At 37.1% G+C, this 22,376-nt stretch overlaps 4 non-coding genes across 4 annotated transcripts; 3 read left to right on the forward strand and 1 right to left on the reverse strand.

Annotated features, from left to right (window-relative positions):
• The first annotated feature begins 631 nt into the window (after positions 1 to 631).
• On the forward strand, positions 632 to 704 carry Trnav-uac (transfer RNA valine (anticodon UAC)). The gene has a single exon. It is a non-coding gene; the product is annotated as a tRNA-Val (tRNA).
• Positions 705 to 923: 219 nt separating this feature from the next.
• On the forward strand, positions 924 to 996 carry Trnav-uac (transfer RNA valine (anticodon UAC)). The gene has a single exon. It is a non-coding gene; the product is annotated as a tRNA-Val (tRNA).
• A 15,765-nt stretch (positions 997 to 16,761) lies between these two features.
• On the reverse strand, positions 16,762 to 16,843 carry Trnal-aag (transfer RNA leucine (anticodon AAG)). The gene has a single exon. It is a non-coding gene; the product is annotated as a tRNA-Leu (tRNA).
• A 5,230-nt stretch (positions 16,844 to 22,073) lies between these two features.
• Positions 22,074 to 22,155, forward strand: Trnal-aag (transfer RNA leucine (anticodon AAG)). Its single transcript has one exon. It is a non-coding gene; the product is annotated as a tRNA-Leu (tRNA).
• Positions 22,156 to 22,376: the final 221 nt, after the last annotated feature.

A 22,376-nucleotide genomic window follows, 5' to 3' on the forward strand; every position in this document is an offset into this window, starting at 1 on the left:
AATGAGCAGCTTCTTGAATAGAAAATGACGTTTGCAAAATTTTAAAACGATATCTTAAAAACTGAGGGACAAGTTCGTATATATACAGACAGACGGACAGACAGACAGATAGACATGGCTAAATCGACTCAGCTCAACATACCGATCATTTATATATGTACATATGTATCTACTTCATAGGGTCTTCGACGCTTCCTTCTGAGTGTTATAAACTTCGTGGCAAACCAAATATACACTGTTCAAGGTATAAAAAGTAAGATAAAAATCTTAAAATTTATATAATGTAAAATAAAGTAATCTACAATCAAATAAAATAGTAAAAAAAAAAATAAAATAAATTGAACTAAATAAAATAACAAAAATACAAATAAATAAACAAACTGAAAAAGAAAATTAAATATTTAAATTCAATTCTACTATTTTAATTAAAAATAATAATAATATCATTAAAATATTTAAAAAAAAATGTAATTAAATGCAACGGTCTCTAAATAAGTAATATAATTTGAGTGAAATACTTTTTAAATCACAATACTATTACTAATTAATTTACTAACCACTCACATCATCGATAAATCACTCATTTAAATATCTCAAATAAAAATAGTACTCTGGCAACTCTAAATCAAATGGTTCCATAGTGTAGCGGTTATCACGTCTGCTTTACACGCAGAAGGTCTCCAGTTCGATCCTGGATGGAACCAGTTAAATATTTTTTTTATAAAAAGAAACCCTATTTTTCATTTGGAGATTTTTTTTGAGAAATATTAAATTAGCACCATTAATTATTTTCGAAATTGTTCTTTTTACACGGTTCTTTTGCCATCTTATTTAACCGTTGAAAGACAAAATTTCTAAAAATCTGGTATTAGAATTATAACTTTACGAAATTATATAACATTAGTCCCGCAGGGTTGCCATGCGGTTCCATAGTGTAGCGGTTATCACGTCTGCTTTACACGCAGAAGGTCTCCAGTTCGATCCTGGATGGAACCAAGTTGAATGACTACTTTTTTACGGAAATATATAAATGTACAAAGTTGTCATTATCTATGTTTTCAAAAGATTTCAAACATAACGTTATGCCTTTTCACAAAATTTAAATAATTTTTCTAAGCTTTAGTAAACATAAAAAAGCGTAATTGCTTCGAAGTCTTTGTTTCTGACTAAATTCTCAAATCGAGCATGCCACGTATCTCAGCCGCCTTCGAAGAACTCGTGGAATTGTCGAAAGAGTTTATCCAACTGGAAAATATGACTTGGAAGAAGAAATACCACACAGTTGTTCTCCTCGAAAGGGGATTTTTTTTTAAGAAACTAGTAGCACAGATAATTAGCTTATCCACTAAGCTCCGAACAGGTAGTTAGGGATATCCTACGACGCACCAAGGCCGATCGCACCAAGGTCGATGATTGATCTTTGGTTTTGCTTTTGCCTTTGCTCTGGAGCGGATCTGGGTCGTCTGCGAGCGATGAAGACGAACCAAACCGGATAAAAAAAAAAAAAAAAAAACAGCTGTCAAAAATTAACTAAACATTCAAACTGACCGGCCTTGTCAGCATAAGTAAGGGATATGAGTACCGATATAACGCAACATAACAATCGAAAATCTAATACATGTAGGATACGAAAATTCGTTTCTAGATTTAATAATATTTTATTCAAAGTTAAGATCCAGATAAGTAGAGACAGGACAGATTTGCATATTGTTGAACCCCTCAGCGTTGAAATTACTGACCTCCCATGAATATCTGTTGAATAAATTTTACTAGAGGTTCGGTTCGGGATGTTTGAGTAACCATTATCAGTTTTATGTTTTATGCTTAGCTTTCATATATACACGCATAAGCTTTCACGAGCTTAAAGCTTCAACTGCCGTAAAAGACCGTGTTGATTTTTAAACTTTTTAAAACTATCAGTTCTTTATCAATTTCCTTGATATTCATAACAAAATGCTACTCGCCACTGCGCACCTTACGTAAAATCTCCATAAATTTAGAGATGATTACATAATATGAATATCCAAATGTAATTGAATTGCAGCACCTGTCTGCAGCACCTTCAGTGGCCGTCAGAAACAAACGCGAAGTGAGGGTGCAGAAGCAAATTAGAAAATTGCGCATTGACAATAAACTGACAGGCATGCATCAACACGTAAGGCAAACAAGCAGCGGTGCATAGCAAATGCGACACTGCGCGCCAATTCAGCCGTGCATCAGCGCTGTTAGTGAGCACCTAGTAGGTGGTTGAGCACATGTAGACGAGCGTTGAGAGCACTGCTGTCAATTTGCTGAAACAATTTGCATGCATATGGAATTTTTTACCAATTGAAATTGCGAAATTTCGCAAGAATTTATAAGCGTTGCTATTTAACCGTTAGCTGGAAAATAGAAGCCGCAACGGATTGGTGTCTAAAAAGCGCTGAGTGTGCTAGACGCTGAGGGACATAGAGAGAGCGCCAAAGTGTTTGTGCGACTTTTCAATATTCTCATATGCCGTTATACTATATAACGGTAGCTTAAAATATGTAGATTTTTGTTGCATATAAATATGTGTACTTATGGCGAATGGTTATGCAACCCTGTCGAAACATTTGGGACTCTTTGGTGCAAAACGCTTTTCGCACTTGACTTGCAGCAGCCTTTGTATGCGTGTGTGTGTGTGGGTGGGTGCTACAACAATCGCAATTACTGTCATTTAGCGTTCCTCGGCATTAAATTATGGCAAATTGCGGTTGAATGGCAGTGCGCAATTTGTGTGCAAGCGAAAAGATTCGTGCAACATTCGCATACATGTATGCGTGGGTGTGTGGCAATATTATGTGGTTGCACGCTGTCTATGGCTGCTTTTAGTTAACGCTGTTGGCAGGTTTTTGTACTTGTTGTTGCTATTGTTTTGTTGCTGCTACTGGTGTTATTGTTGTTGGTTTTAATGCTGTTGGTAGATTTTTTTATTGTTGTTTTTTTTTGTTATTGTTGTCTTTTTGTGACTGTTGTTTTTGTTGTTTTTGACGCTCCATAGGTGCCCCTCCTTTGGGTGCATCCTTTATAACGCACTCTTTAGATACGCATGTGTGTGTCTGTTTTGTAGGAAGAGACACTTTGAAGCTGTCAGATTTTATTGCCGAAACGTGTGTGCGCACATTCCTCGAAAACTTCACTGCAGCCCTGCTTTCTCCACGCCCTCATATGAAAACCACTTTCAGTCTTTTGGTTGGTAACGCCGTGCGCGCCCGTGTTCTAGTGAAAGTGCCGTTATGCGTGTAATTTTATAGTTTCCTTATTTCATGTGCTTATGTGTTTGCGTAGTTGTTGTAGTTGCGTTTTGCGCACCCTCAACCATCTTCCACGTTGACTCGCTGCCTGGTGGTGGCTTCTTGCAACAACAACCATTGGTCGCTTACATACGTGCTCCGCTATTTAAGTGCGTTCGCGCATTAAGCGTAAATCTTCCGAATTGCCGTTACTTCTACTGTCATTCTTAGCAATTTTGCTTTGCTCCACTTGGTCATCAGCTAGCAGCCAGCAGCCACTTACAACCCGGCAACCGGTGGCACACACAAATGACTTTGCAGCAACTTTAAGTGACTTTTGTGTCGAATTCCACGCATTCGCTCGTGAATTGTGATTTTTTCTTTTACTTTTGAAATTTTTTTGTAGTATCTTTCGAAGGCTTCCATTTGAGCTCAACTGCTCCAAAGGCTTGCTGGGTTCGGTTGACTTGGCTTGGCATTGTTGCAACTTCGGCGCGTTGCCCTACAGGACCGCCGTTGCACTGTCAAAAATCACTCTTCGCCTCTAATGTCGTTTTGACGGTAATTGGCTTGTCGTTCCTGGCACATCGCTCGACTGAACTGTTGCATAAACTTGCCAATGTATTTATAACTCTATACAATGAAAAATTCGACGCAGCACGTGCTGACACAAGTTTTTAGAACGCCTTTGATACAGCTTAGTTTAATGGGGGCAGGTTTGTCTATTGAGAAAATAAAATTTATAAATAAAATATAATCTTGACGCTCAAATGCAGTAAGTCTAGTTAGATGAAAATCTGGTAAATGGATATCAGAAAAAAGTATTACAAAACTTAATTTTGAATAAAAAGTTTTCGAGCAATTTCTTCCCGAAGCAGAACTTCAGCTTTATATCACTTGAAGAGACAAGGTAAGGGAGGAGGGTGCCTTAATATTTTCCCTATTTCTTATAAATAATTAAAAATTAATATGGCTCATCGAAGCCTACGACGCCATTTGAGGTTCCCAAATTTTTTAAACAAAAGCCACAGAAACTTCAAACTTAATGGGGAATGTTTATTATCATTCGAAAGAACAGCATTTGTTGGGCTTGTCCGCATAGATTTTAGACTTTACATATCACCATAGAAAAAAGTTTAACGGTGTGATATCAAATGATCTTGGTGTCTAATCGAGTGGTTCAAAACGTGAAATTATCTGCTCACCGAAATGTTGTCTCAATAAATTCATTGATTGATACGATGTTTGAGAAGTGCCACCGTCTTGTTGAAACCAAATGTCGCCGAGATAACGAGCTTTAATTTCAGGCATCAAATAGTCGGTTATCATGGCAGGATAACGGTCGCCATTGACTGTTGCGTTGATAAATATCCAAGTCTCTGCATTTTTTAGCCAAAACACAGTTCCTTCTAATTGTTATGGTTTTTCCGTGATTAAAGTGACAGAATTATAATGCTAACGCATCCTTTATATTACAAACGTATCTCACCTATTTCAAACAACAAAGTCGCAAGTTGTGGACCTCATTTTCTTTCTTTGGAGGTAACTAGACGAACACTTAAAATAATTGGAATTTCTAGCGTGTTCGAAATTGAGAGCAAACTTCACTTCATGCTTTGATATTCTGCAAGACTGAGAGCTCACTGCAAGCTTGGGTTGTCAAAATTCGAAACCTTAGTTTTGCAATTTTTTATATCATCCTACAAAAAAAGAGAACTTACAAGTTTTAGACCCCCACAGACAGGTTATTGTACTGTTTTAGCAGGTACGTCAAAGAAATTTTCCAAAGCGGTGATTTCAGCACTCTTACCCATAATATCACCAAGGATAGCTAAAAGTAGTGTGTTTCAGCTCAGACTTTCAGGCTTTAAGCTCTAATTAAACTGTTAACGGAATTTGAGAAATATATTTCCTAAAATCGATTGGAAGCTCAACCGAGAGTCATTACGTAGTATCCGTTTCACCGTGTATTGGCAAGTTCACTTGAAAACTTTTAAATTGTCTTTCCATAGGGATGAGCCAATTTTTGGTACAATGAGCTCGACGAATTAAAATACTTAACAAATTGGTCCGATATTAAATTGTCTTTTAGAGCCCGAAACTTAGACGGTTAAGTTATCTCTCTTTATGAACATGAGCTTAAAGAAGTCTTATTAATCAAAAAATGAAGAAAAATAATTTCGTAATTTCTAAATTTGCATACAAAATTCCGACACTTCAAACTTTTTTCGTGACACTTCTGGCATTTCATTATATCTCAACTCGCAGTAGTTGCCGTTATTTAGGCGAAAAAGGCAGCAGCGAGCAACAGAGGGTTCTCAACAAGCCACTACAAGGTAACAATGACGGCTGGTGTGATTTTAAGTTTTGGCACCTTTTAATTGTGCCAGAGCAATTAAAACTGCTGCCCCGGCTGGGCCACAGAGGAATCGCACAGCTGCCGGCTGCCAACCTCGATTTTATTGTTTTTGTCTGTACCATAATAACTGTTGTTCGCACTTGTCGCATGTCGTCGTATTTGTGTCGTGTGTGTCTGCTTTTGCCGAGCGGCAAGCAACTAACGGACACGCCTGCTAAACACGATAAACTACGGTGAGCAGCTGGAGCGCGAAGCAGTCAAAGGATGAGCGCTAAAGCTGAAAAATGGAAACAATAACTGACAAACAAAATAATAGCAACCGTTATGGGAGGAAGAACGAAGGAAGGCAAGGGAAGAAGGGCAACCGAACGCGCGAGTGGTACTTAAGTGAAAATTTTCTGCTGCGCCGAGCACAAGTGGCGCCAGCCCAAACTAAGCTGACAGGCAGTCCATGTATGCCGAAAGAGGTAGCGAGCGCTCGAGTGGTTGAAGCTTTGCGTTGAGAAGGAGTTGAAAGGATGAAAAAGTTGCTGCGCTACTATTACTGCCGTACAACAGTACAAATTGCAACAATTATTGCATAACTTTCAAGTGCGACCCAAGCGAAAACCACTCATAGACGTCGAGGCCTAAAAAGGTTTGGCACTCACCAACTCGTACCTGCCGAAAAGTACAAGCAATCGTTGTGAAGCGTACAACGCTCGTACTTGATCGTGTGCAAGGCGTGGCAGTTGAGTAAAAAACTTATCACACACTCTCATGCACGTCTGTCGTCTTCTCTACCGGCAGCATTTTGTAGTGGCGCCACTTGTACGTGAGCTTGTGTCCGTTTTGACTAGCACCCCTTGTGTTGTTGTTTTAATTGAGGCACTGCAAAGTTAAAACGAAAATGCCACGTTCTTATTGTGGCACGTGGAAAATAATTAAGTGGAATTTTCATATGAATTTCTGAATTGAAATCGTAATGAGCAACTCTGAAGTAGATGGCGGGTGGGCAGGACGTGCGAGAGGGGTACAAACTACGAATTTAATGAGCAAAGGCGGTAAAAAAGCGATAAAGTTGTGTAATAGTGAGAGAGTTGTGAGTGGTGCTCGAGTGGAATTGTGTTCGCTGATTGAGTTAATGAGTAATTTAACGGTAAGTGGGCGTTAATTGTTCTATTATGAGCGCTGGCGAGTGTACTTTGAATAAAACATGAGTGTTCTTGTTGATTAGTTACAGTTATTTTGAAGATTTTTTGGATACTAATAAAAGGGGGAATATTGTAAAATAGTTAGGTAAGGAGGAAACCAGTAACTGTGTGAACTGTGTTAGGCTACTACTGTGTTTGTGCTAGGCTCAAAAACAGCGGAGTAGAATAAAACAACTAAGAGAATGGAATTTTTCAAACCGATTATAAGTCATAAGAAAGGGGTTTAGACCTTTTTGGACACTGCATCGCATAGTGAATTACACAAACCAGAGGAAAAGCTGAGGAAAATATAAACTAAAGTTCCTTAAGTTAAGCTTCATTAAAATACTTGTATCTATCTGTGATCAATTACAACGCGGGTCAAACCTTTAACGGAACCAATATATTTTCATACATACATACATGTGTATATGGGCTTCAATCATACTTATTCACTCCAAATGATGTGATCGCTATTATCTGATTTGTGATCTAAGACTCTTTTTCCGAACAGACAGTTTCGGTTCAGTGTTAGGTTGTTTAGTTACAGTTGTCAGGAACTTAAGTTCGAAACCCTTCAAAATTACGTAAAAATGTTTGCTTTATTTGGTACATCGCGGCTGGGTATTTCAAGGAGCGTAGAAATTCTTCGCAACCAATTGAATGTAAGATACTCTATCTTTTCGAGGATTGGGTCAGCTTTGATTGAAAAGCTACAGCTCCGAACTTTATGATAGTGAGTCCGAGTTCTACAGCCTGCACACTTCTGGAAAGGAGTATGGAAACTTGTTTACTTAATATTGATAGACTCCGACGAGATCTTTCGCAGTTGGTTTAGTTATTAGGATGTTTCAGTTATAGGCTAACAGTGCCTTTAGTTCATTCTTCTTCCATTAATCACATATTTATCTCACATTAACCTCAACGTTTGCTTGTAGAGTTATTTTTAAAGACGAGTTCAGTCAAGGTCATTTAAAATCCAAAACTTCGCCTTTTTAAGAGTATTTCGGAAGTAGGATTGAGTTATTAAATAGTTTTGAAACTAAATTGGAAAGACTGAAGAATCATAACGGGTGATTTTTTTGAGGTTAGGATTTTCATGCATTAGTATTTGACAGATCACGTGGGATTTCAGACATGGTGTCAAAGAGAAAGATGCTCAGTATGCTTTGACATTTCATCATGAATAGACTTACTAACGAGCAACGCTTGCAAATCATTGAATTTTATTACCAAAATCAGTGTTCGGTTCGAAATGTGTTTCGCGCTTTACGTCCGATTTATGGTCTACATATCATTTCTCATTTCTGGTTGAATGGCTACGTAAATAAGCAAAATTGCCGCATTTGGGGTGAAGAGCAACCAGAAGCCGTTCAAGAACTGCCCATGCATCCCGAAAAAATGCACTGTTTGGTGTGGTTTGTACGCTGGTGGAATCATTGGACCGTATTTTTTCAAAGATGCTGTTGGACGCAACGTTACGGTGAATGGCGATCGCTATCGTTCGATGCTAACAAACTTTTTGTTGCCAAAAATGGAAGAACTGAACTTGGTTGACATGTGGTTTCAACAAGATGGCGCTACATGCCACACAGCTCGCGATTCTATGGCCATTTTGAGGGAAAACTTCGGACAACAATGCATCTCAAGAAATGGACCCGTAAGTTGGCCACCAAGATCATGCGATTTAACGCCTTTAGACTATTTTTTGTGGGGCTACGTCAAGTCTAAAGTCTACAGAAATAAGCCAGCAACTATTCCAGCTTTGGAAGACAACATTTCCGAAGAAATTCGGGCTATTCGGCCGAAATGCTCGAAAAAGTTGCCCAAAATTGGACTTTCCGAATGGACCACCTAAGACGCAGCCGCGGTCAACATTTAAATGAAATTATCTTCAAAAAGTAAATGTCATGAACCAATCTAACGTTTCAAATAAAGAACCGATGAGATTTTGCAAATTTTATGCGTTTTTTTTTTTAAAAAAGTTATCAAGCTCTTAAAAAATCACCCTTTATCTACTGAAGGTCCAAAAAATCATGTGATTTCAAGACTACTTTGAATTGGAAAGGCGATCGATGATGAAAAATATCCAATAATAATTCGGAAAAGTGGATACTTAATTGAAGGATCCGTGGTTTCGCAGTTTATCTTGAACTTCTGCTTTCACAATCAACTTATCTGTCAAGTACCTTATTTATATGATTTCTGGTAGAATTACGAACATTCTAAAGTTTTTGTTCCACTTCATTTTTCCTAGCTTCTCAGGCTGGGATTAACAAAACTTATTATGCTGCTACCTCCAATATTTCGATTTCTTAACTTCAGGTACTGCCATAGGCCTAAGCTAAGAGGTCGATCACAACAGAGATCTCACTTGGACAGTTTAGAACGCCGGTCCGTTTTGTTACCCAAAACTCTCTTTTAATAGATCTTAATACTCTTACACATCAAGAAAACGCTTGAACTTGTCGAAATAGCTTATGACAGTTTCCGCTAAGGCCTCTGCTTCGCCGAAAATAAAAATAAAAAATGCCTGGAAATTCCCACCTCACCCTTCTCCAAAGAATTTTGATAACTAGCGTCCGCCATAGCTCACCGCATAAATACCTATTGGTTAGTCTCTAGTAGAGCTACTCCGATTGTGGCAAGATGAACTTTGTTAGGAGCAAGTAGATCAGCAAATATTACGTATTCTACTCTGGACAAAAAGGATCTCGCAATCGCACTGCTAAGTCAAGATACCATTGATCCAACTCGGTTCTATTGCGATATGAATGGGGCAAGGCTGCCCCTTCTGGCTGACCCATAGGCTTTGCAGTAGCCAGCAATTCCGCTATGACTCGGTGCAGACAGACACCCTTCGACTAGCTTTGAGCGCACAGTTAGCCAGCTTAGCGCTAGTATTGCCCCTAGGCTATCGGAGTGAATGCTACTTCTGTCTTAAAAATACTCCAATGGTCCTGTAGTCCAAAGCTGAGATTGCCGGAGACCTCCTTTCAGACCCATTCGTGATAAAGCTCACGACGCCTCTTCTGTAGCGACTTCTCTCCATCCACATATCCCTCGTCGGTGTGTGAGCAGAGAAAAAGCAGCCACGTGTGGCCTCTGTGACGGAACATTATTTCTTGAAGCCTCTTCTAGTAACAATTCGCAACAATGCCAAAGAACCAGATAAGACTGATTTTATATAATTATTGGTATAGTTTATGCTGGATGTTTTCCGTTGCAGATTATGATATTTCCAAAGTTTATAATCTTTCAAAGTTTCATGACAACCAAGACGTAGGTAAAGGATTCTCGAATGGAGTTTCATGTTCTGCAGACGAGTTATGTGTGTATATCCGGCGTACTCAAAGGTCTCTAACTCGTTTTGTCAAACTAAGATCGGTATTTCAATTGGTCCGATATTCCATCGAACACGATATTCCAGCGAGGCATTCAGAGAGTATAGTATTCTAACGAGAATGGCATTCTAACGAGTACGGTATCCTCACAATTTTCCATTACAACTTCTTTGATGGCTTAGATTAGATGTACTCTGAGGGCCTCCGTTGACTATGATTTTTTCTAGTCGAAACATCCATAATATTTCTACTCACTCAAGTAACTTTTGTAGAATTTTTCCCACCAAAATGGCACTTAAGTCTGCAATACCGAAAATGCTGCACTTAAACATGCCACATAAGTACACCAACAAGCAAATAAGTGAGTGAGTATGAGTGTTTGTGTTTGAGAATTTTTAAATTTATTGATACCATTTGCGTTGCGACGCAAAGCCAACACAAAACTTCGCGCGTGTGATGAAAATTCCCCCCGCCGAACGTACGAGTGCATGCTTATAAGTACGTAAGTTCATAGGAAGCATTTTTCTTTCGAGGAAATGTTGCAGCATTTGGAGGCAATAGACGCCAGCGCACTAATTTTATTTTATAAATTCGCCAAAGTACAACTAAGTACAGTTATGTGCGCATATGTGGACTCACTCCCGCCAGCTGTCTCTGCCATCACTTGCAAATGTTGCTTAAGCACTTTGTATGCGTAAGTTGCTCGTCTATTGCCAGCAAAGGCAGCTGTTGCACACACGTCACGTGATGTTCGCCTTTCACGGCATTTCGCTCGTGTGTGTCTGCAACGAAAAGGTATGAATTATGAATGAAAACGCCACGGCAAGGGAAATGCTGGCAAAATGGCAATGTCTTGCAATACATTTGCACAACTCTTCGAATGCTTCTACGTGTGTGAGTGCGGGTAGCGGTGCTCCAAAAGTGCTGCTCATCGCCGTATTCATGACAGCCATTCCGCTATGGTCGCTACATTTGATAGTCCTACCATGTGTGTGTGGGTGTGTGTGACTGCCATTCAGTGATCCCGTAGTCCTCACCTTTCCGCCGTCGTGGCAAATGGCATTGCATTGGCTGTAATGGTCCGACATGTCCTCGCCTGCCGTGTACTTCCTTAATATTATATCAACGACCGTTCGCTCGCTCCTTTATCTTATTCTAGCTATTTGGGGTTCGTTATGGCCCGAAATGGTTCATGTACCTTTTTATTGTTGTAGCACAATTGCGCCGTTTGACTTGATGTGCTTGCAAATGCAACGAAATGCCGCTCGTAAGACAAACAGTTCTACGTGAAATAAATTGTTGCCGGTAGTGTACTTACGACTCGAGCATTGTTTTTGTATGCAAACAGAGTTACGCCGTGAGTTATATGTGGAGGATAGGTCACAGTGAATAATTTTGGCATCAAGCCCATAAACGAAAGGTACATAGAGTGACTCCACTCACTTCGAAGCATAATAATTTCAGCTTCAAAAGTTACCAACTAATTCTTAGATTTCCAGTCTACTTTATGTCAAATAGTGTAATGTTCAAAAAGTCTATTTGATATGCGGAATAAATGGGATGATTTTTCGTGAGGCCACAAATAATCCCTTATGGAGAGCTAGAAAGGCCTGTCCGTTTTGAGGGCCATAACTTCAAGGTATAGTGGCTGATAGCAACTGTAGTCAATTCGCCGCGTTCGTAGAAAGTATGACAACCAAGATATTCCAACTTTAGTCTGGCGAAAGCAGGACAATGGAGGAGAAATTGTCTAAAATCTTCCACCTCTGCATTCTCCTTGCAACTTTTACAAGTTGCTTCCTTCAAAATATTTTGGCTCACTTCGTGAGTGCCATTGGGACAGTGTTTAGCTAAGAAACATATCATATTAATGAGACTATGTGAACCTTCATAAGAGCTAGCAGTGCAATAAACCTCTTACGTTCCTGTCTGTACCAGAAGACTTTCGCAACCCCACAAGTGCTGGTGCCTTTACTATTTCCGACGATTCCGCTGCGGCCAGGCATCACAACAAATTTAATACGGAAGTTATCCACAGAAGAGAGCCCCCTCAAATCATACTCTTGAGCATCGATCCATTCATGAAAAAACTCACTGCGCCTCTTTTTCAGCGACTCCGTTCCACCCACAAAACTCTCGGAGGTTACATATGTGCTCCAATGAGGGAACGGGCACATCTGAGATTTTATACCGTCTGGTAAATAATACCAGTTTAATTTTAAATGGATTGACAGCTAAGCCGCTTCTTTCTGCCCGACTAGCTACCACGTTGAGATACCCTTGTGTTGGGTGAGGTAAAGGACAGAGGAGACACAGAAATTTGTAATCAGCTGATTTTAAAAGAATATGAGATTACATGATGGTTGATCGAATAGAATATATGTATAATCATTTAACCTCCTATACAAAATGTTGTAAGATCACATGATCTGTGTATGATATGATGTACGACATCAACATAATATCATAAAATGTAAATTCATATAAGACGTTGATCCAATATGTTATATGTATATAAAATCAAATGATGTAAAAATTTCAAACATACTTAAGACATATGATCATATGGCGATATGATGTAATGTGAAACCACTGGAATAATCATTTGAAGGTATATTAATATGATATGATATGAGATTACGAGATATAATCACATGACGATGTACTAATATGATGTAAGATCATGAAATATATTCATAGGCGACAAGACAAGATAATATTGTTATATGGTTTATGTGATGATATATTAAAATAATTTGAGATTATAAAATATATTAATATGACAATATATAAGTATGATGTAAGATCAAATGACATAATTTCTTTATATTATGAAGATTTTTATATAAAAACTTACAAAGTCATATGATAAAAAATCGATGGTAGATGATAAAATGCAAAAGTTAATAAAATCATATGATAAAATTTATACCTGATAAAAGTCCGGATATTTTACCTTGTATATGATAATATATTCATTAGATATCATTGATTTCAAATATCATCTAAATCACCTAATCAGATAAAGTTTGACGAATGAGTTTCGAGTGTGTTACACCCAATATAGCTTATCATCTGCTGTTAGGTTATCTGTCTAGATAAAAAAAGGAAAATAAAAACTTTTTGTCGCTTTTAGTTAGTATAAACACAAGACAATACAGACGTAAGACGCTCCCCTGCGATGTCTCTATGCGTCAGCCTGTCTATGCCTGTCAAGGATTGAGTGCCTTTGGTTAGGCAATGTTTTTTGAATTTTATTTTATTGTGGTTAGTTTCTATATTTATTGTACTTTATTAAGCAATTATCCTCAAATTGAGTGTAATTTAATTTCTTTGTTCTGTTTGAAGTATTATAAAATGGAAAAACATATTTTCTAAAATATGTGCTCCCTAGCAGGGTTGTAATGAATTGCAAATAGAAGAGCTGAATGTGTGAAATTAAATAATAAAACTTTCCACTTGATTTATGCGAGCCTTTATCAACCGATGTTTATGCTTTATGGCCCATTTAGCCAGCTTATCTGCAGTGTTAGGTGAAAAAGCAGGAAGAACGGCTAGCTAAGGGTTCGAGCACTCACTGCATTGGTTGCATAAAATTGAGCTGTTTATGCTTAATAAAACACACCCATTGCCACAATTCAAAGAAAATTTGTGTGCGGTTGTAAAAAAAGGATTAACTTATCCTTGAGTGCGGTGAAAAATCATAAAACTTGAAATTACAACAATAAACATACGAACAAAAACGCAAAAGCTGGAAAAGTCAAGAGTCAGTGTTGCTAGAATGGCTGGAGGCCGGTCGAACATGACCAACCAACACATGTTTATGGCCACAAATGAACGAAATAGCCACGGCATAGAACAGATGTTAAAACAATCAGTGCAACAACGGCAGCAATAAAATACCAACAACAACAATAACATTAAAATATATGGAAACAATAAGTGAAGTGCTAGCTAGCTGAGGAAAGTCCGTAATGAAAGGCTTAAATGGCTGGAAGCGGCTGTGAAATTATAACGGTTTGTGCGGGAGTTGCGCACAAGCAACGCCATATCGCTGAAAACATGAAAGCTATTAAAATTTTATTAGCTTCGCTCGCCCGATGCTTACATTTAAAGCGTCTAAGCATACTTTTAGGCGAGCTGACGTTAGACATTTCATAGCTGTGGCAGAATGACTGAGTGGCGCACCACAGCTAAATGTATGAAAATCGTAATTTTTATTTGTTGCAGGTAAACATTTTTATAATTTTTCATACTTATTTTTGTCTAGGTGGCAAGAGCTGCTGCCGCATGCGGTTGAATTACGCACGTGAGCGGCGAATAATTTTCATTTTAGCGCCACACAAATTTGCATTTATCGCATTATTCTAAGCCAAACACCTTCCTCCCCACACGCGCCCACTCAAGCGGCGTCTTCCACTCATGCACCTACGCACCACATTTGTGGTCATAATAAATTCAGGGATCACATAAATCTCGGCTAAGGATGCGCTGAAATGCAATAAAATGTTCCAAGGAAATATGCTTACAATTACGTTTACCCGCTTGCATTAGAATTACTACGTACATACATATACTCAGAGCATAGACCTACGTGCCTAGGTGAATGTGTGGAGCTGTTTGTAAATGCAGCTGTGGCGCTTAAGGGCTGGAATAATGAAGACGAAGCTGATTGAGCGATTTCTGTGATGGTCTTGAGTTTAAAGAATAAAAATTTAATTGAAAATTTGCCTTGGAAAGCTTTTCTAGCGTCAGATATCGATAATGCTGAGTACCTAGGTGGAGAAAAAAGTAAATCAATTGTGTTGAAGTAACTCCTCAGTCAAAGTGAGCGGCCAAACTTATTGATTTAAACTCTCAAATCTATATTTTATATATTTTTTGCATCCATATTCCGAAAAATTAGTAATATGTCATAAATAATTAGATTTTTTGGTAGACTTCACAAAAAAATGCAAGAAATTTTTACACGAAAGAGTATATATCGATACTCTTGAGTTTTTATGCCTAAAATCATCGTTTGATCTATAGCATACTTTCTGAAGTATGTATCTTTAATACAAACGTCTTATATTTAAGAAATATTTAAACTCAAGTGGTTTCTAACGTGTTATTTTTCTACCCTAAGTAGTTGTTGTTACTGAAGCACACACTTATTTTTATCGAATCTAAATTAACAAAACTAATCAAATATAACTCATTTGAATCTTTACTCAACATTATACAACTTAATCTTACTTAAGCTAATTTAATTTATTCGAATCTCATCAAGTTGAACCACAGCCCAACATTATTCAATTTAATCTAATTTAAACTAACCTAAGCAAAACGTAACCGTACTTAATCTAAATAAACTCTTTGAATAATAAGTACTTTTTGTCACCTATTAAAACTTGATACTTTCTGGCAGTGTTGTCCATATGTAGTGTACAAGTCCATCTAACTCATCGCTGTGTGCTTCTGGTGTCTTCGTTCACCAGATTCCCATAATGTGCCCAGTATTATTATTAGTTTATTTAAGATCTCGATCCGCAGATATCTTTTTTCAACCAAAATCGTCCATTTCCATCCCACTTATCTGTTGTAAGCTTCAGATTTTTTAATATACAGGGTTTGTCCGGAAAGTAATAAGACTGAGTCGATTTAAAAAAATTTAAAAATGTATGTTCTGACTCTCCAGGTGCTCGGAGACAAATGACCAGCCGCTCGTTCGTTACCTAGGAACGCCCTCTACAAAATCCGTTCGGTGCGCACAGGCTCCGAAGTACAGTCATGTCGGAAGAAAATCAGTCCTATTACTTTCCGGACAAACCCTGTATATCAGGAAAATCTCGTTGAAACTGGATTCAAATCTCATTTCAAACCTTACACAGAATAATAACCTTATTTGGTACTAGGATTATCAAAGAAAAAAATAGAGAAACACTTTTCGACAGATAATCAAACAAACTGCAAAATTGAAAGTCCAACTCGAATTGTAATCAATACAGTCAGGTATATCAGGTGAGGAGCCTAGGTAAGCTTATAACTGTGAAAACACTTCACGCAGCCCGACTGCCCGGTGGGAATGCTGTTTGTTTTCTTATCCGATTCCGTTCCTCTGTGCTCCTCACACCAAAACAATTATAGACCAATTGTTTATTTGTTTAAGATCTTTGGTAATATGTCGGAGACCTTATAAAATATGTATGATATACAAACGATCAGCATAACGAGCGAAGTTGATTTATGCTATGTCTATTTATCTGTATGTGCGTATATATGCGAAGTAGTCGCTCAATTTATGAGGAATCGAACTGAAACTTTTCACACGTCCTTTTCTTCGCAAGAAGCTGCTCATTTGTCGGAACCGATATCGGCCCACTATATTATATAGCTGCCATACAAACTTTGACGAAATTTGGCTCGGATTGTTGTCGAGGGCAATAATGTAATCTCCGAAAAATTGATGAGATCAAATCACCATGGCATAAAGCTGGTATAAAAACAGCTACTGAAAACTCCATAGTGTCATAAGTTCTTATTGCAACTATTGCAATAAGACTCCACGCAACTATCTAACGTGGATAAAAATTGAAATTTAACATGATGAAAACTATATGTTATCAACATTTTTGACAAAAATTATATCTTGGCAGCGGTGGGATTCGAACCCACGCCTCCGAAGAGACTGGTGCCTTAAACCAGCGCCTTAGACCGCTCGGCCACGCTACCGTTATATTAATCAATTGTCGCGTGTACAAGCGACCAGACAGCTCGACTTTATACTACCGGTTGGGATCAACAACGCGATCGACAAACGCACGCTGTTTTTTACTCGTACTTAGTATATACATATATGCATACATACGAATACATATGTATGTACATGCTACTTTTGCTTATATGCTTACTTATCTAATTCTATGGGAGCCCATAGATATGTAGCGTTAATGCTAGAACAAGTATCTGCTCGTAGCCGGTTCGTTGCTGATAAGCTTGTGGTCGCATACAATACGAACAGATCGGTCAATTAACATCGCGTAGAAGTACGTATGTATGTATGTATGTATATTCAAACATATAATATATATATATGCAATTTGTGTTATTTGCTTTCTTTCGATTTTTTTTTGCGGTTGCAATTATTTTTAGGTATTATTCGCTTTATTTATTTATCTAAATATATGCAGAATAAATACCGCATTTTTCGTGTCTGTTGGCGTGTGACATCATTGCGAGTGTGGATTACAAATCAGCTGACCAGTTTAGTATCTTGGAATAGAATTTAAAAGTATTTAGGAAGGTAACTAAATGTTGTTTATGCAGTAAAATGTTAATGTCGAATGATCGAATGTAATAGACATCACTTCCTATTTTTCCACTTCCGTGCCTTAATGTGTTTACAAATACTTGAAATCCCGCTGTGAAAAGTCATAATTGACTCAACCTAACGTACCTGTCTCAAATAACCAAACCTAACCTAACTTATAGCGGGATTCTGTAACCAGTCTCTAGTCTCTATTTGAGACATTTTGAGGTAAAGTCTCAATTTGAGACTAGTTACTATTCACTAAACAGTATCTAGCGTTAGTCTCAAAACATTGCCTTAAATTAGAGACCTGGTAGTTAGCAGGTCACAAAACCAAAAAGAACTCTTGTCTGCCATTTTGAATATACTGAATAGAGATCATCATAGATATTAATCGATTGATCGAAAAGGTTAAAAATAAATCAATTTTACATAAATTTCGTAAATATTATGAAATAAAGTCAATAAATATTTTTATATTTATTGGTAATAATGTTTTTCGACAATGTTATAGAAAATTTAATATTTGTTATCGACATATTTATTTTCATTCAAGTGTAAAATCTCAAAATCTCAAATTTAGAGACTTGAGACTGTATCACAGTACAGAATCGCACGGTTAATCTACTCTAATATCCTCAAACCTCATCTAATTTATTCGAATCGAAATATTTTCCAACATAATCTATCCTAATCTTTCTAATCAAGTTTAATCCTTCCTAACCTTACCCAATCGTTCTTCGACTTACTTTAATAATAATAATCGAATTTAACCTAAACAAACTTAAACTCACCTTTTTTGGGATGGACTTCAGCTCCTTTAGCGAATTTTGTTTTATTTCTTCGATCAACTGAAAACGGGTCCACGGAGCGGCAATTTCAGTTTCGAGGACAAGAACAAATCACAAGGAGCCAAAATCGGTGAAAACAGTAATTGCTCGATGATATTAATTGCGTTTTTCGCTTTAAATTCGGTCAAAAGCTAGATTTCAATGGCTCGGTGCAGTGGTGCATTATCATCGTGTAAAATTCATGAATTTTTCTTCTACAATTTCGGTCCTGTTCGACGGATGTTCTCACGCAAACGTCTCAATACGGCCAAATGCAAATCCTTTTTGACCATCTGTCGCCTCGGGCGCAACGTCTTGGGGACGGCAAAACGATCTTCGCTTTTTTAATATTCAAATAATACTAAAATACTTCAACAAATTTTTTAACAAAATTTATTATAAAAGATGAAGAGTTGTACACTCACAATGTAATAACCTGAATGGCAATAAAAAGTATTAATTTTTACTCGAATACTCTTCAGTGTTTGAATTTGTCTTATATCTTTTAGCTTATATCTTTCTTAAAAATAGTAATAGAACTTAAAGATGCACTTTTCTAGCTCGCTGCAAAATCACATATCATATCATTGTAGTTTAAAGTTGAAGCAGTTTCACATTCTATTGAGAGAATCGCAAGATTGGACAGTCTACTCTGACTCATGGTCGATCTCAAGTAAGATTTGATCAATTTAAGTTTGCTAAAAGATCTTTCACAAGATGCAACTGATACAGGTATAGTGAGTATTTGCGTGGCTTCTAGTTCCTAAATTTTATATACTTAATATCGAAGATATTTTGTAAAAATTCACTTTTGTTCGAACCACCTCATGAAACTTGTAGGTAGGTAGATAAAGGGGGCGGCAGAACATCCTTGGCCCCGGGCGCCCGAAGTTGTAGCTACGCCACTAATTATCCGCTTCCCACATTACTTTATTGAAATATTTATACTTGTACATTAAATTATAAAAGCCTTCCTAGTATATTAGTATACACCCAACACTTTTTTTTTTCCTCAGAAATCCGTGTAAAAAAACGTGTAAAAAAAGAGGTGTTTCCTATAGAAAAAGAGTGGATACGTTCCATGTCATCTGAAAACCGTGTAAGATTAAATAAAGAGCTATATTTACTTCAAAAACCGTGTAAAAAATGTTGAAAACTATAAAATTTCGGATATGCATACAAATTGTATGAGCATTAAAACTTTAAATACATAAATCATACAGGTGAAAAATTGGTAGATTAAGCAAAAAACAGAAGAAATCTGTTAATCCAGAACTAAGAACAGAAAAATTAGATTAGAAATAAAGAAAAAATATTAACATTGGTACATAATTATTCGTCGCTACTTGATAACAAGCCCCATTGTTTGTGACGAACTGGACTAAAGTCGGTATATTCGGTCATTTCAGCAATGGTGCTAAGTGTGATAAAAACAAACATAATTACAAGACTGTGATATACATATATAGATACTCTATTCATAATAATATTTGTTAGAAAAACCAAAACGTAGTAAATGGAGGTTAGAGTTGTATCGACCCGATTTTTTCTTTAACTATTACGAGTATCATGCAGAGTTCGTAAAACCATCAAAATACGCTCTTGCTCTGATGAGTAATATTTCGCAAGAGGACATCATTTCAAATACTCAGGAGCGCAAGCTTAACTAACATTCTCATCACAAAAAAACTCCTCACGTATTTGGCTCACTCATATATTAGCATGAGCGAGCATTTTTAAAAGATAACTATTTGCCTAACGCATCATCTTTATTTTTATCGCTCTGAGTGTTCAAGTGATGCGAAAAATAAAACTCATCTTTTAAATTATTTACATACACACAATACAACTTAAATTAACGGTTAATCATGCATGTACCCAAAACTGTTAATATTTACACCAACAACAATTAAACTTTAACATAAATTTATAAATATACATACTCTAAGAGAATAAGAAATTGCTCAAGAGCACTCTCTGCTGCATCACTGAGTTTATCAGCGATACAAAATACTGAGTGCTGAAACCTGAGGTGAGAAAAAAAAACTTTGCGCTCTTGTGAGGAGTATTATTTTTGAGGAGCACGTACGTTTGCGGTAAATATTAGAGCGAAAAGATAAGAAAAGTATTAAAGAGAAATATTCTAGAAGAACACTCTTTCCTTTGAACTCACAATTGAGGAAATCAAAATTTATTGCTCCTCAATTGTGTTGTACTGAGGAGGAAGATAGAAATTTTACTTCTCAGTGATGAGTATTTGCGAACTCTGGTATCATGCCATATGCCAAAAGAACTGTATCCTGGGTTTCATTAAGATACCTCACATACAATCACTAATCATACGGAGCAAAGTCATGTTCGGAAATCCTGGTAATAGTTATGTGGGGGCTAGGTCAAGTCTTCGTTCGGTTTTATCCATTTTAAGCGCAAAGATCCACTGTTATGTGTAAAACATGTTCTCTAATTTTCATTGAGATAATTCAAATATATCCAGTATGAAGTCACCTTTAAGTTCGAAAATCGTTTTCTTAGGTATACGGGGGTCAGGGAAATATTGACCCGGTTCAACCAAGTTTTTGTACATAGAAATACCATTATCAAGAAAGGATTCTGTCTGAATTTCAATTGTATATCTCACGCATTTACCGATATATTCGGTCAAAAGTCAACTATAGATACTAGGGTCCACATACTCGCCACCTAGGGACTTGAACAGTTTTCGTTGGATTAAAGGAATTATTAGGGGAAATTTTTACTGGAAAGAGAAAGAATCAAGTGGAATTTAAAATTTTGTTATATGGGAAGTGGGCGTGGTTGTAGTCCGATTTCGCCCATTTTCATACTGTTGCATAAAAATATTATAAAAATGCTATGCACTTAATTTAGTCGAAATCGGTCTGTCGTATCCTAGATTCACCAAAAAGTGGGCGGCGCCACACAGTGGTTCTCATAAAGCCCTCTCATACCATCTCGGAGGCAAAAGATAATGTTTCTGGCGTAATTAGCTATTGCTATTGCTAATGGTTTTTAACCGTACCCTTAAATGGAGAGTGAGCGGAGTTATCATCCGATTTATTCCATTTTCACACTGTGGGTTGGTCTTCCTATAATATTTATACTGGTGTGAATTGTAGCGTAATTAGTTTAGGAAATATGCACATTACATTTATTAGAGGGTGGGGCCACGCCCACTTTTTCGAAAGTTTTGGCCATAGATGCTTCTTGTAGTTGCGATCACCTGTACCAAATTTCAGTTTTATATCTTAATTTAGTGCTTAGTTATGGCACTTTATACAATGGCGATTTGTGGGCGTGGTGTCATCAAGACGTCCGGAAGGACGGATGGATGAACGGATTTCAACTTTTCTCGTTATCATGATCATTTACATACATGTAATTCTATATTTATCTCGATTAGTGTTAGGTGATACGTACAACCGTTATGTGAACAAAACTATAATACTCTGTAGCAACATGTTGCAAGAGTATAAACATCTTACCAGAACAGCCTTAATCCAGGCCGAATTATGCACGCGGCTAATTGGAGGCAACGATTTGTTTGTATTATTTTGTATCATAAGTAAAATAAAATTTGGTATAAATTTTGGAAGATGTTGCAAGTAAATTGCAAGAAAACGTAATCCATGGAATTTGAACTAAAATGCAAGATGTTCGAAGTGAAAACCTCTACATATAATCAAATTATATCGTATGCCTTTTAAGGGATACTGCACTGAGAAAATGCTTAGCACAATTTTTGACATATGGAAAATATTTTCTTTCTCAAAATTTCCATATAAATTGATTTCTATACCGTTATAACGGCAGCGTGGCCGAGCGGTCTAAGGCGCTGGTTTAAGGCACCAGTCTCTTCGGGGGCGTGGGTTCGAATCCCACCGCTGCCAAGATAGTATTTTGGCAAAGCAACGAAGAAGGACAAGCACAAGTGTTTGGGAAGTTGCTGTGGAGTATCCATTATATCTCTTCAATATAAGTACTGCCTTGAATACGAAAGACAGTTATGCAAAAATTTTAATGCATACTTTGGTTTACATAACTCATATTATATTATATATAACGAGAGGAATTATTTGTTGTTATAGTTGATCAACTTATATTAGTATAT

The sequence above is a fragment of the Bactrocera dorsalis genome, chromosome 3 (assembly GCF_023373825.1).
Source record: "Bactrocera dorsalis isolate Fly_Bdor chromosome 3, ASM2337382v1, whole genome shotgun sequence".
NCBI lineage: Eukaryota > Metazoa > Arthropoda > Insecta > Diptera > Tephritidae > Bactrocera > Bactrocera dorsalis.